Below are 15,108 nucleotides of genomic sequence, written 5' to 3'. Positions count from 1 at the left end.
GTGCAGGTTTGTGGTAAGAAAAGGTCTTATATCAATTCTGAGCATGGTCTTTTATTTACAGATGGCAACAGCTCAAGCTACCGTTAATTGACCGTTATACCACATCACACTTATCACTAAATACATACTGCTCAGCATTTCTGGAAAATGTTTTACCAGCTCCAATATTCATGCCTGTCAGATATTTTTTCCAAACTGCGAGGCTTTGCAAAAATATTACTGAGAATTTACAGTAACAGCTGTGGGACAGCTGTGATCTTTTCTACTCCTTATATTCATATGAGTGATCCATATAAGTGTTTCAGGCTACTAATGCAATCAATGGGTGATAAAAATATTAAATTATTATGCAATTCTATTAATTTCTAAATGAAGTGTTATGCTCATCTATATGTATGTGACCCCCTTAAAGTGAGCAGTATGGCCAAAAGGCCTCTGGTGCAGTGGCCCTAAACCTCAATGGAAACAGGTTCCAGATTCTATGTAAGCAATATTGCATTGGATACACAATCCCTTAAATGTTGCCAACCATATGTTACCGAATTGCACTTATTATTTTGTGAGTGCACCCACATACAGAGCTGCGGCACATGAGCATCAAAGGGTTTATTACGTATCACTCTTACCCTAGTTTGGTATGGCATATAAATAAGGAATACTGGGAAAATGCAGCTTTGTACCTTAGTTGTTCAACATGCCATGAAAGTGCAAGTTCAAAATGACTTGGGTATTTGGACTCCAATAACACCTTTAAGTTTGGATGTACAAATGTAGCTTAGCTCAGAAACAACATTTTTTCAGTCTCTTACTTTTGCAAGTTAAAGGGGTGGTTCACCTTTAAATTAAGATTTAATATGTTATAGAATGACCAGTTATTATCATCTTTTCAATTGATCTTCATTTTTTATCATTTTTGAATTATTTGCTTTCCCCTTCAAAAGGGGTCACTGAGCATTGCAGCCAAAAAACTATTGCTCATCTTTTTATTCAGACCCTCGCCTATTCATATTTCAGTTTCAAACTGCCTGGTTGCTAGGGTAAATAAGACCCTAGCAATCATATAGCTGCTAAAATTCAAAACTGGAGAGCTGCTGAATAGAAAGCTGAACAATTCAAAAATAAAGATCAATTACAAATTGTCTCAGAATAGCGCTTTCTACAACATACAAAAAGTCAGTTTAAATCCCTAATGCCACCTACATTATGCTTCTGACCTTTGCCTCTCCTCTCAACACTTCACATCGCATTTCAGACTACAAGACTTCTCTTGGGGTTCTGCCTGTCTGTGGCACAAGCTATTAGACTCAACCCTTTCTTCCAAACCTTTAAATGGTCCCTAAAGACTTGCCTGTATAGAGAAACATATATAATGCTCAGTGATTATAAAGAATCACCAATTATTTTCAGTATACCTATGTTTCAACTGTTCCCTCAGCCTTGAAATTATAAGCGCTTGTGAGCAGGGCCCTCTGATCCCATTCTTTTTCTGTAACCCTTGTTTGTTAAGTTAGGGTAAACCCCTGTGTGTTCTAAATATAAATGTATAAATATAAAGTTCTACATAACTTTAGGGTGCTATATAGTCAGTACAGTAACCTGCAGAAATCACACCACTATTTGCTTTCATTAGTTTTACAAGTCAAAGCTATTTGCAGGTTATTGCACTGGTGCAGAATTGCACTTTTATTATGTTGCGGTATAACCCCTTGCTTAACATGAATTCGATGAATAGGCTTGTGATTAAATATGTATTTTGACAATTTTTGAAATCACAAAAATGGCAAAAAAGGGGCAAACTGAAATTAAAGCAAATTTATGTTTGGCCCTGCAAAGTAGATAATCAGATTACCCATGCACAGATAAACCCCTGTATAAAATGGACTTCTGGTTACAAAACAGTCACAACAAAAGGTAAAGGTAGGGGGTTGCATACTGGTAACCCCCATATGTAATAGAAGGCACAAAGTTTGCCCAGGAGCAGTAACCCATAGCAACCAATAAGATGTTTGCTTTTAAACAGGTGACCAGTAAATTCTACATGCTGATTGGTCACTATGGATTACTGCTCCTGATCAAACTTAGTGCCTTTTATTACATAACCACTTAATTATCTACTTTAGAAGGACCAGACATGGAGTAGCTGTTTGACCTGTTTAGCTCAACAAAGAATAAAAACAATAGATTTTTCATGATTAAAACAATAGACAGTATGTTCAGCGCAAGCACTGTTCATTGAATGTATGTTGAAAATGGAGTATACTGCCCCTTATGGTGAAGACACACAGGGCTACTTAGTAGCTGCTACTTGTCAGGGCTACTAAATGCCAGAAAATACCCTGCTAAAACACACAGAGAGACAATTATTAGTAAATGATCAGCTTTGTCCATTTTAGTAGCCGTGACAAGTAGCTGCTACTAGTAGCTCTGTGTGTCTTCACCCTTAGGGCTCTGGCACACGGGGAGATTAGTCGCCCGCGACAAATCTCCCTTGTCACGGGCGACTAATCTCCCCGAGTTGCCATGACCCGCCACCCCACCGGCGAACATGTAAGTCGCCGGCGGGATGGCACACGCGGCGGCGCGATTTCCCGAAATCGGCGAAAAAGCCTCGCGACTTACATGTTCGCCGGTGGGATGGCGGGTCATGGCAACTCGGGGAGATTAGTCGCCCGTGACAAGGGAGATTTGTCGCGGGCGACTAATCTCCCCGTGTGCCAGAGCCCTTAAGCTGTCTTTATACACACAGACTTATCACAGATTCCAATAAGTTTCTGAACAGATCAGCTAAAATGAAAAACATAATTTACCTGTGACCCAGCTTCGTGCCTGTATTGATCATAAGTTGGGCCCTGCCTAATACGCTTCCATTTATATAATAAAAAGCCACTTACACCTCTTAATCAGATCAATTGTCCACAGGCCTATGGGGGAACAGGACAGATTGTCTTAAAGTGGTAAGAGTGGTTTATTCATATTGGTTTTAAAAACAACAAGCTCTTACAGCTGGGTATGTAAAATACTTTTACACCATATTAAAGTCTATGCATGTTGCCTTTCAAACATTAGACTTGGACCCTAGTTATAAGTACTGCAGCACTATACCTATCCACAATACATTGTGGACATATGAGTAGAATTGATTTGTCAGGTTTTGCATGGATAATAAAAAAAACAGTTGTGCCCCATACTACTAGTCATTCAGTTGTCATCAGACATGAACTCCCTACATCCCCTGAGAGTTTTTGGCTGTATTACACAGCCCCATATAAAAATTCTTGCAATGTATTGGCTCATGTACAGGGCCGGAACTAGGGGTAGGCAGAAGAGGCACCTGCCTAGGGCGCAACGATTGGGGGGAGCCAGGCAGCCTCTCCTGCCTACCCCTAGTCCGCGCTCTTTAGTCATTGCCCCCTCCACTTGTCCTTACGGGGTGGGGGCAATGATGAATCGCAACGCGAACCCTGCCCCCCCCGCGTTCAACTGCGCATGCGTGCCAAAGGGGGGTGGGGGGCGAATGAGGAAGGTGCAGGGGCGAGGTGGCCGACTGGGTTGCCTAGGGCGCCCAGTCGGCTTGGCCCGCCTCTGCTCATGTATGGGGCAAAGGCCTGCCTGACCAATATCTGGCCAGCAATCAGCAGGGCATCTGCGGGATTTGTATGCCCCCAGTCAGCTTTAGGGGCCCTGGCTCATTTAATGTGTCCATGTCAGGGTGCAATGCTCCATGTTTTATGCATTTTGCGCCCTGCACAAATTAAGATATCTACATGCATGCATTTGGCAGCGCTGTATTCACAAGGGGTGAGTAGGGGGGCACCCCCTTAGTACATTTGCACTTCTTTCTCAGGCCTTAGTAAATGACCCCCTTACCTTTTAGACTTTCAATTTGTGTTTTTTTGGAACATCTTGTTATATCCATTTTACAAAAGCTCCACATGATACATGGCAGTGATCCATTAATGGCTAAAGGTTACTTCAGACAGGGGATATCCAAGGAGACAGCGTTGTGTAGAATCCCATTCCTGTATCACCTGTACAATGAGAAAGTTTCCCGAACTTGTCATTTTTAGTTCCTTCCTTTCCCCCTTGTGACAGAACATAAAACAATTATAGGAAACAATTGATTGTTTTATTCCACAGAAGTATAAAAGTTTTTTTTACTTTAAAAAACATGTCCTGGCCCAAATGCCCAAAAAGGGTTAGAGATTAAGCAAATAGCTTTTTTGATCCCAAAGTGTAAATAATTTATTTTTTTTACTATACAGTGTACATCAGTTTTTGGAAAAAGCAGCTCAGATAGACCACCAGATGCCATGTACCTTCAGGTTTGGCTAGCCCTCACCCTTGCATTTCATATATCAGATGATAGCTGCAACTTGTCCTTGGCTCTTTAATACCAGGGATGGGTAAAGGAATATGACTGGGGCACAGGGATAGAGGGAATACAGCACCACCATTAATACGGTCATTAGACAGAGTAACTAATTGCAGGTTATGGTTGACCATTAAGTAAAAAGTGCTGACTAGATTAATTTTTAGGCCATACAAATTACAAGAATCACAGAATATTTCCTGCCAACAGTAACTTTGCTATTGTTTTAGGGGCAGTTTACCTTAAAAAAAAGCTTTTCACTATGCTTAAGAGACAACTCACAGATAGTATGCCCAGCACTTTTGCATCTGACAGAGATGCAATATCAAGTGATATGAGCTAAAATAATATATATTATTATATATTTTAATATAATAATCTTTTATTTGCTATTGAAACTGCCACTTTTGCACTGACACACATTTTACTTCATACTGAATAGAACACACCTTCCAAATTAAAGAGACAGTATGAGACATTGTTGAGACTCATTTATAAACACTGACCAGAATAGCACCTGGGCTGAAACCCTTAACAACCAATCAGTAATTAGCATTTTTAGCCAGCTGCAGGTAGAGGAATGAAAGTAAACAATTGGTTTCTTTGGGTTACCTCCTAGTTGCAGGTTTGCCCTGTGTTCATATATGAGCGGCACTGGGATTGTTCTCCTGATCTGGCTGAACTTGGCCAAAACAAATAAATAAGTATCCAATTCAAATGAAATAGGTTAATGTGTATATTTCTATTTACATCTATGCACATTTGGGAACATGGCTTTCATTTTAGAAAGGTTCTTATTTATACCTCCCAGTATTCTAGATTAAAAAAAAAATCAGGATTTATTGTGTCAGATTCAACAGATTTTTTGCTTGTGCCTATTCTTGACACGCAGATCAAACCAAACCTGCCCTGCGATTTTTGGGATGACAAGTGCATCACTTGTAGGCATAACTGCTCTATGTGTGTGGTTGACTTATCTTCTATTCCCCTCTGGTGACATCACATATACTCCAATTCCCTTCAGTGGCGTCACTGTCCTGTCAAGGCTGGTGAATTTTTATCATGCAATAGAAAAAAGTTCCACCAGCACACCCTTACCTCCTCCAATGCTTAGTATTTGGTGCATGGCCCAGAGAGTCGGCGCTCCCAACAAAGTCCAATGAAAAATTTCAGCCAGCACAACAAGTATGATGCAAGCGGGGCTTAGCCCCTGCGTGTTTATTCAAGACAGCAATGTTTCGGGGGCGTACCCCTTCGTCAGGCACAACAAGTATGGTGCCCCGCTTGCACCATACTTGTTGTGCTGGCTGAAATTTTTCATTGAATTTTTATCATGCCCATCTATGACATCAGTGATCAGTAGAGATAAGTGGCACCATTCTTGCATTCAGCACAATTACCACAGGACTTACATGCTTTGTATTTCAAGCAAGCACCCAACTTTTCACTTGTCAACACAGTATTCACATTTGTATTCACAAGTTTTTTCTCCATTCCAGAGAGTAGCTCTTGCTACCCTTCATAAAGGCTTGTACTCACCAGCATCTGTTGTGCATTTCTCTGCATTCCACAGCAGGGGAGCGCACAAACAAATGCACCCTATTATTCTGTTTGAGCCTATACTCACACAAGCGCATGTAAGTGCCTGACGCAGGTGGAACGCAGCATGTTGTGTCTCACCTATGTTAGGCGCTTACATGCACTTGTGTGAATACAGGAGAATAGTAAGAATTTGTGCGCTCCCCTGCAGTGGAACGCTGAAAAACACACTGCAGGGAAATGCACAAACAAATGCTTGTGAGTACGAGCCCTAAGAGAAGCAGCAGTCAATAATTTAATAAAATTTAAATACAAACCGGATTCCAAAAAAGTTGGGACACTAAACAAATTATGAATAAAAACTGAACGCAATGATGTGGAGGTGTCAACTTCTAATATTTTATTCAGAATAGAACATAAATCACGGAACAAAAGTTTAAACTAAGAAAATGTACCATTTTAAGGGAAAAATATGTTGATTCAGAATTTCATGGTGTCAAGGCCTCACCTTGAGTATGCAGTGCAGTTTTGGGCTCCAGTCCTTAAGAAGGATATTAATGAGCTGGAGAGAGTGCAGAGACTGCAACTAAACTGGTTAAGGGGATGGAAGATTTAAACTATGAGGTTAGACTGTCGAGGTTGGGGTTGTTTTCTCTGGAAAAGAGGCGCTTGCGAGGGGACATGATTACTCTGTACAAGTACATTAGAGGGGATTATAGGCAGTTGGGGGATGTTCTTTTTTCCCATAAAAACAATCAACGCACCAGAGGTCACCCCTATAGATTAGAGGAAAAGAGCTTCCATTTGAAGCAGCGTAGGTGGTTTTTCACGGTGAGGGCAGTGAGGTTGTGGAATGCCCTTCCTAGTGATGTGGTAATGGCAGATTCTGTTAATGCCTTTAAGAGGGGCCTGGATGAGTTTTTGAACAAGCAGAATATCCAAGGCTATTGTGATACTAATATCTACAGTTAGTATTACTGGTTGTATATATATAGTTTATGTATGTGAGTGTATAGATTGGTTAGTATAGGTTGTGTGCTGGGTTTACTCGGATGGGTTGAACTTGATGGACAATGGTCTTTTTTCAACCCTATGTAACTATGTAACAAATCCCAAAAAAGTTGGGACAAGTAGCAATAAGAGGCTGGAAAAAGTAAATTTGAGCATAACGAAGAGCTGGAAGACCAAATAACACTAATTAGGTCAATTGGCAACATCATTGGGTCTCTCAGAAGCCGAGATGGGTAGAGGATCACCAATTCCCACAATGTTGCGCAGAAAGATAGTGGAGCAATATCAGAAAGGTGTTACCCAGCGAAAAATTGCAAAGATTTTGCATCTATAATCATCAACTGTGCATAACATCATCCGAAGATTCAGAGAATCTGGAACAATCTCTGTGCGTAAGGGTCAAGGCCGTAAAACCATACTGGATGCCCGTGATCTCCGGCACCTTAAACAACACTGCACTACAAACAGGAATGCTACTGTAAAGGAAATCACAGAATGGGCTCAGGAATACTTCCAGAAACCATTGTCAGTGAACACAATTCACCGTGCCATCCGCCGTTGCCAGCTGAAACTCTAGAGTGCAAAGAAGAAGCCATTTCTAAGCAAGATCCACAAGCTCAGGCGTTTTCACTGGGCCAGGGATCATTTAAAATGGAGTGTGGTAAAATGGAAGACTGTTCTGTGGTCAGACGAGTCACGATTCGAAGTTCTTTTTGGAAATCTGGGACGCCATGTCATCCGGACCAAAGAGGACAAGGACAACCCAAGTTGTTATCAACACTCAGAAGCCTGCATCTCTGATAGTATGGGGTTGCATGAGTGCATGTGGCATGGGCAGCTTGCATGTCTGGAAAAGCAGCATCAATGCAGAAAAATATATTCAGGTTCTAGAACAACATATGCTCCCATCCAGACGTCATCTCTTTCAGGGAAGACCCTGCATTTTTCAACAAGATAATGCCAGACCACATTCTGCATCAATCACAACATCATGGCTGCGTAGGAGAAGGATCTGGGTACTGAAATGGCCAGTCTGCAGTCCAGATCTTTCCCCTATAGAGAACATTTGGCGCATCATAAAGAGGAAGGTGCGACAAAGAAGGCCCAAGACGATTGAACAGTTAGAGGCCTGTATTAGACAAGAATGGGAGAGCATTCCTATTCCTAAACTTGAGAAACTGGTCTCCTCGGTCCCCAGACGTCTGTTGAGTGTTGTAAGAAGAAGGGGAGATGCCACACAGTGGTGAAAATGGCCTGGTCCCAACTTTTTTGGGATTTGTTGACACCATGAAATTCTGAATCAACATATTTTTCCCTTAAAATGGTACATTTTCTCAGTTTTTGTTCCGTGATTTATGTTATATTCTGAATAAAATATTAGAAGTTGGCACCTCCACATCATTGCGTTCAGTTTTTATTCACAATTTGTTTAGTGTCCCAACTTTTTTGGAATCCGGGTTGTAATAATTTTATTATCTCAACACCATTTCTAATATTAACTGTACTTTGACATCCCTTTGACTGTGTCAAGAACTTTCCAAACTTTATAAATTAGTCTTAACTAATTGTTGTTTTGTACTTTGGCACTTCAGAAATACTTGAATGCCCGCTGAAATGATCCCATTGTTTACTTAGTGGGACCTATAACGGAAAGAGGCACTTTTGTTTCAGTTTGGTATCACTTTGGATCATAAGTACAAAGAAAGTCAGTTTCATTTTCATATGAGGGAAATTACACTGGATTTTCTGTATCCCCAGAGAAGGGAAGCTGGAATGTGTATGGAAGGAAATACTCCAGTTTTCCGCTGTGAGCTGAGAATGTTTAAATGAACTGCTGGAATTTCCCAAGTGTGTTCACTAGACAACCAGCAGTGAGATTATATGCAGACTAATGCGAGGCCAAGGCGACAACCAGGGCTGCCATTGTGAAGACATGGCAAAACATACACAGTGGGGACACTTCTTTATTAAAAATATAGCAGTTCAAACAATGGGCTATCATCTATTGCTGAACTGCAACTCACAGATTTAGGTTATGGGAGACTGCTGAAAGATATATATTTTTTTATATATATATATTATTTTTTTATTTTTTTTATTTTCTATAACAACCGGATTCTACACATGCAAGATAATATCCATTACAATATAGCAAAAAAAAGAAAAAGAAAGTTCTGAAGCATATAATGTCAACATAGAGTATAGTAATATACATAAGTTGTCTTGTCTCTAGTAATTTTAACATTCAGAGCTGTTGTATTGATACACTTATTGGAAAGTTAGCGGATATATAGAGGTAATTGCCTACATCACACTTTGGTATGCCATATTACCATATTACCATATATGTATCGTGGTGGAGATCTGAACTATAATTTAGTCAATGCAAGATAAAGGGTACAATGTAAAGCTTTCAAAGAACTCGGTATTAACTATTTACATTTAAGTTCACCAATTCTGGACATGATCATTTAAAGAGATACCTGTTTTCTGTTGTATTGTGGATCCTGGGAGGCAGCAGTGGTTTATTTCATCTTGGGGCCATTGTAGTGTGTAATAGAAGGCTGGTGTCTCTAAGACTCTCTTGGTTATGCCAGGGTGTGCATTTGAATGTGTCGACTTTCAGCTGTCTGATGTCAGGGGAAAGGTTCAAAATATGTAAATACCACATGTAAAAAAAAAATCTGTGCATTTGAGCTTTTATTAATTGATGCCTCCAGCCAATCCATCTGGAACAGAAAGTGTAGTTTGTTTTTGACAAGGTTTATAGATGGAGGGGTGGTTGACAGCAACTCCTATACAGGTCTTCCTGGTTGCCATGGCCAGTTTTCCTGCTAGTGCTTTATTGGCTTTAGTTACTTGTTGTTCCCCTTTTAGTTTACTAAAGAGGGCCCATTCAATGTCTGGTTTAAAGTTTTGTTTTGTTAGTTGAAGCCAGTAGTTGTACACCTGTAGCCATAGGGATTGGATGATTGGGCATTGCCAGATACAGTGAGGTAAGGAGCCTTCCTCCTTTTTGCATCTTATACATTTAGCGCTGTCCAGTTGTCCCATCTTAAATCTCTGTACTGGGGTGAGGTAGGATTGGTGTAGTAGTTGAAAGGCCTTGATTTGGTACTGGCTAGAGGGGATGAGTCTCATATAATATAAATGGAATTTAAGGATGTACTGGTTGTTGGTGTTTGAGATAGCGAATATGATCATTCCCACTATGTGGGGTTTCTCTTTTTTCAATCTATAAAGGACTTTTCTCCTTTTCCAGGATAAAAAAAAATTATCATGTATTGTAGATGTGGAGCTTTCCATCTGGGGTCTACCCTATACCTTTTTTTTTTTACAAAAGATGAGATTTGGGTGAGTTACATGGAGGGGTAGCCGGTTCTGTCCCAGCAAAAAGGCACCTGATGCATTGGTGTCCAGAGATTGGTGAACTGTGCTGAAAAAGTATAGACAACAAACAAACAATAGCAGGCAGTTGAGGTTAGAGATGCTCTCTTAGTTAGAGAGCAGAACTGGGTGAGTCCAACAAGGGAAGAATAATAGGGGAGTTGGGATATGTCCACTGTTCAATGTATGAGGGGCCCTCCATTTTTTTCTGTATGCACGCTCTGGGTTTGGCAAGGGGAAAGAGAAAGAGCTTATGTCCAGAATTATACAGAGTATGTTTACTGTTCAATATTGGAGGGGCCTTTGCCTCTGGTGGACCCAAAAATTCTCATATGGCCCGGACTTGGTTCTGGGCTGTCACTCAATGTTGCTGAGCAAAGAAGACAGTCATCGGCCAGTGCCATTTTTAAAGAAGTAGAAACCAAGCTGGGGTGTGAGGTAAGTCACCGGGGGGGGTTTACCCCCCCCCCCCCCCCCCCCCCCCCCCCCAGTTACATTTCCTTTCCTTGTCCTTTTTGGGTTATAAAATATTGTAGATCAAAAGATATGCTGCCACATATTTTTATTCTTAATATTAACATAGGTACGTGTACAACTCCAACATATTGTCCAGCACTGTACAATAAAAGGATGTATACATGAAACATACAAATTATTTACAAATACTGAGCAATAAAGAAGGCAAAGAGGGTCCTCCTCATTAGAGCTTACAGCCTAAAAGGAGAAGGGGCTATGAGACACAAGGTATGGGGAATGGGCATGGGCAGGAGTCAGTAAGGTGACAGCACTTAGCAGTCTACTAAAAACATTTAAAGGAAAACTATACCCCCAGAATGAATACTTAACCACCAGACCCTTTGCCTTGAGTTACTATTTTGTGATTGGCTGTGTGCTCCCTCAGAGATCGATAATGCAGCTTTAATTAAAACAGAGAAGTGAGGAAGTAAAAGACAGAACGCCCATTCATTGGCTGATGGGGCCTAGCATGTATGTGTGCCTTGGCTTGTTTGTGTGCACTGTGAATCCTGTGATCCCAGGAGGCGGAACTTAATTCTTAAAATGGCAATTTCTATTTAGGAGTACCCAATAGCACATACTACTAAAAAAATATATTTTTATGAAAATTGTTTATTTAGATGAAGCAGGGTTTTACATATGAGCTTGTTTATGCAATATATTTTTAAAGAGGCCTACATTGTTTGGGGGTATAGTTTTCCTTTAAACATAAAAAGTTAGTATTGTTTTGCTGACAATATGGATTTATTAAGCGTTGTTACCATAAGGAACAAGGGACAGTATTATTATTGTTATTATTATTATGGAGAAAAAGGAAATTATTTTAAAAATGTAGAATTATTTGCTTCAAATGGATATCAGGTTTTCAGATAAGAGATCTTATTACTGTTGACTGAATCCATCCATGGGGTACATTCTAATTTGTATCTTAGGCTCTTATGGAATATCATGTACTGTGACTGTGTGACTACAATGCCTGGCTATGCCTAATTATATGTACATTTGTCTGTACTCAAAATGATTTAATGATTTCCCTACATATACACGGGAAACAGATGCCTAAGGATAAACCCAATGCATTTGATACATAATTTCAGCAGTTTTAAGGATTAATAGGATAATTAAGATAAATGATAACACTGGGAGGCTGGGAAATATAAACTGAAACAATATATTTTGATGGCTGGTATAACATTTCTATCCCTGATAATACTATCCCTTTTAATAAAGGGTGACAACTCAGCATCCTACCATGTGTTGTGAAAGAATTAAAAGAATGTGTAGGGCAGCAAAGAAAGTGCAACAAAGAAGAATTATGAGACCTGTTGTTTGGATAACAAGACCAATGGGGATGTTACTGGCAAGATTTGTTTCACTAATGAAACCATCCTTTATAATATATTAAGGCCATTTTAGGGCAAGAAGTCAAGTTACTGGGACTCAAAAGTATTCTGTGCCATGTTCCCTTTGTTTGTTTGGAATACCTAATTACAAAGGCCAGGGACCTTTCAGTAGGGAGTGGTACAACTGGCATGCAATCAATCTTGGCTTTTATTACATATATTTGGGACAGTAAAATATTCTTCAATTATGCATAAATGTGCACAAATAATTACAGTTGGATGGCCATAATCCTTCAAACAAATGCAAATACCATCTTACTCATTATCATACTCATGTCATGGAATGCCTCTCAGCAAGCAAATAGCAAGAAATGTCATTACAAATATTAAATCACTCTTACCTTACCCAGCTCATATTGGCACAGCGGCTTCAGATAAATGCCTGTGTCAGCAACACGCCACTCTGTTTATTGAAATACCAAACCACCATCTATGAGGTCACAAATGCTGGAACGTCATCCTGTAACCAGTCACCATATGTGTATTTTTCTTTAATTATTGAAATCACATTTGTATTTCATTGATTACATGAAAAATCCAAATAAAAACATTATTGAAAAAAATGGGCCCTGGCATTTTAAATACACAGGCCCACCAGCCCACTAAATAGTGACTGTCTATGGCATGTTACAGCAGCCAGGGCCAGATTTGTTTTCTGGGTGCCCCTAGGCAACCCCTGTTGATCGGCCCACCCCCCCAATGCGCATGCGCGAACGAGCATCCCCGTCCCCCTGCGCGCCTGCTAGCGCGCATGCGCATACATTTAAAGCCCCATACGGAGCAGTGGGGAGAAGTTCCCACTGCTCCATATTGAAAAAAACTTTGAAAATTCTGTTGCGGCGGGGCGGTTTGCCGCCCCTACATTTCTGCTGCCCTAGGCCTTTCCACAAATCCAGGCCTGACAGCAGCCCCTCTGGCATTTGCCAGAATCCACAGATTGCCAGTCCAGGCCTGGCATATGTCCTACCGCCATATTATTTTCTGTCTGTTTCACCACAAAACAGGGAGGATTATATTACGGATACATATATATATTCCCTAATGAGCCTTAATGAATATACTTAAAAATGTGTTTCTGTTACAAACTCCACCTTGTCTTAACAATACAGTACAGATACTGTATATTTCTCTGTAGTAATCAAACAGAACCTTGTAATTGATCCCAACTAAGATATAAATAATCCTTATTGGATACAAAACAATCCTATTGGGTTTAATTAATGTTTTATTAATTTTTTTGTAGACTTAAGGTATCGAGATCCAAATTACGGAAAGACTCCTTATTCGGAATACCCTTAATCCCGAGCATTCTGGATAACGGGTCCTATACCTGTACATGTATGGAATACCTTATCCAGAAACCCATTATCCAGAAAGCTTAGAATTATAGGAAGGCCATCTTCCATAGATTCTACTTTCATCAAATAATTCTAATTTTTAAAATTCCATTTTTTTATTGCCTTTTCTCTGTATTAATAAAACAGTACCTTGATCCTAACTAAGCAGCATGAATGCATTTGTTTAGATGTTTTTTTTAACAGACCTAAAGTTTTGTAATCCAGAAAACCCAGGCCCAAGCACTCTCGATAATAGATCCTATACTTGTACTACAATGAGAGAATCCAACCAGCCTATACTGCTAGCAAACTAGAATGATAAAGCAAGCAGGTAGCTAATGCAAGGAAGCCAAAAATCTTAAAGGAGAACTAAACCCTAAACATGAATTGGGTTAGAAATAACATATTTTATATAATAAACTGGCTGGACTGGCTTAAAGTTTCAGCATCTCTATAGAATAATGATATAGGTCTTTACAGTTGTCACAGTAGCTTTCCATGTTGGATTCTGTTAGAACTGTCCGGGACAGCGCACATGCTCAGTGCACTCTGAGCAGCTGTTGAGAAGCTGAGCTTAGTGGGGGTCATTGCAAATTGTCAAGCAGAAAATGAGATATGTCTGTCATATAAGCTGATTCTACTGGGTTAATTATTCATTTTTGATGCCGTTGCCCTGGTTTCAGATATGTCATTTAATGTGAATCTGAATTAATTACTAATCAGCCTTTTACTGTTACATTTATATTCTAATCATACAGTATATTGTGAGTGGGCCCATAAGCTCAGTAAGTGACAGCAGCACAGAGCATGTGCAGGGAATCAGCAGAAAACAAGATTGAGAGTTACTGGGCATCTTTGGGGGCACAGATCCTACTAAAGGGCTACAGGTTGCCTTGGGCTGGTACAGAACCCCAAAACATAATGTACAACATTTCTGCCTTCTTAGGCTTTAGTTCCCCTTTAAAGGACACAAAACTATGAAACTATAACCATGACACAGACATCTGAATGAATCCTGCACTGTTTATACTGTAAGCTTTTTTTCAAACATACATTTTTGTGCTGGAAGAACTCTCCAACCCTCTATTCATCTTAATTAAAAAGCTAAATGGATGCAAGTCATTGGGACAGTCGGAATATTAGGAACTAAGCCCAAAAGCTTATTTTTATAATCCTGTAATGCACATAAATTATCTATACAGTCTTCATTGTCACCTAATAACATTTTTTGGCATGATGCTGAGTATACATTTGACTGTCGGTGATGAATTATGTAGTTACATACAAACTACCATTTAGTAGGTAGCTTGCGTTTAAATTATTTCTACCAAAGTGAATAACTTCGCATTTGTCCACACTGAACCCAGTTTTCCAATTTTGTCAAATTGCTCTGCAAAGCGGCAGCATCCTGCATGGAACTTATAGTTTTGCACAATTTAGTGTCATCAGCAAAAATAGAAACAGTACTGTCTATGCCCACCTCCAGGTCATTAATAAACAAGTTAAAAAGCAAAGGACCAAGGACTGACCCCTGCGGTACTCCACT

This window comes from Xenopus tropicalis, chromosome 4 (genome assembly GCF_000004195.4).
Source record: "Xenopus tropicalis strain Nigerian chromosome 4, UCB_Xtro_10.0, whole genome shotgun sequence".
NCBI lineage: Eukaryota > Metazoa > Chordata > Amphibia > Anura > Pipidae > Xenopus > Xenopus tropicalis.
The sequence above is the reverse complement of the archived record's forward strand: the minus strand, read 5'-3'. Positions refer to the sequence as shown.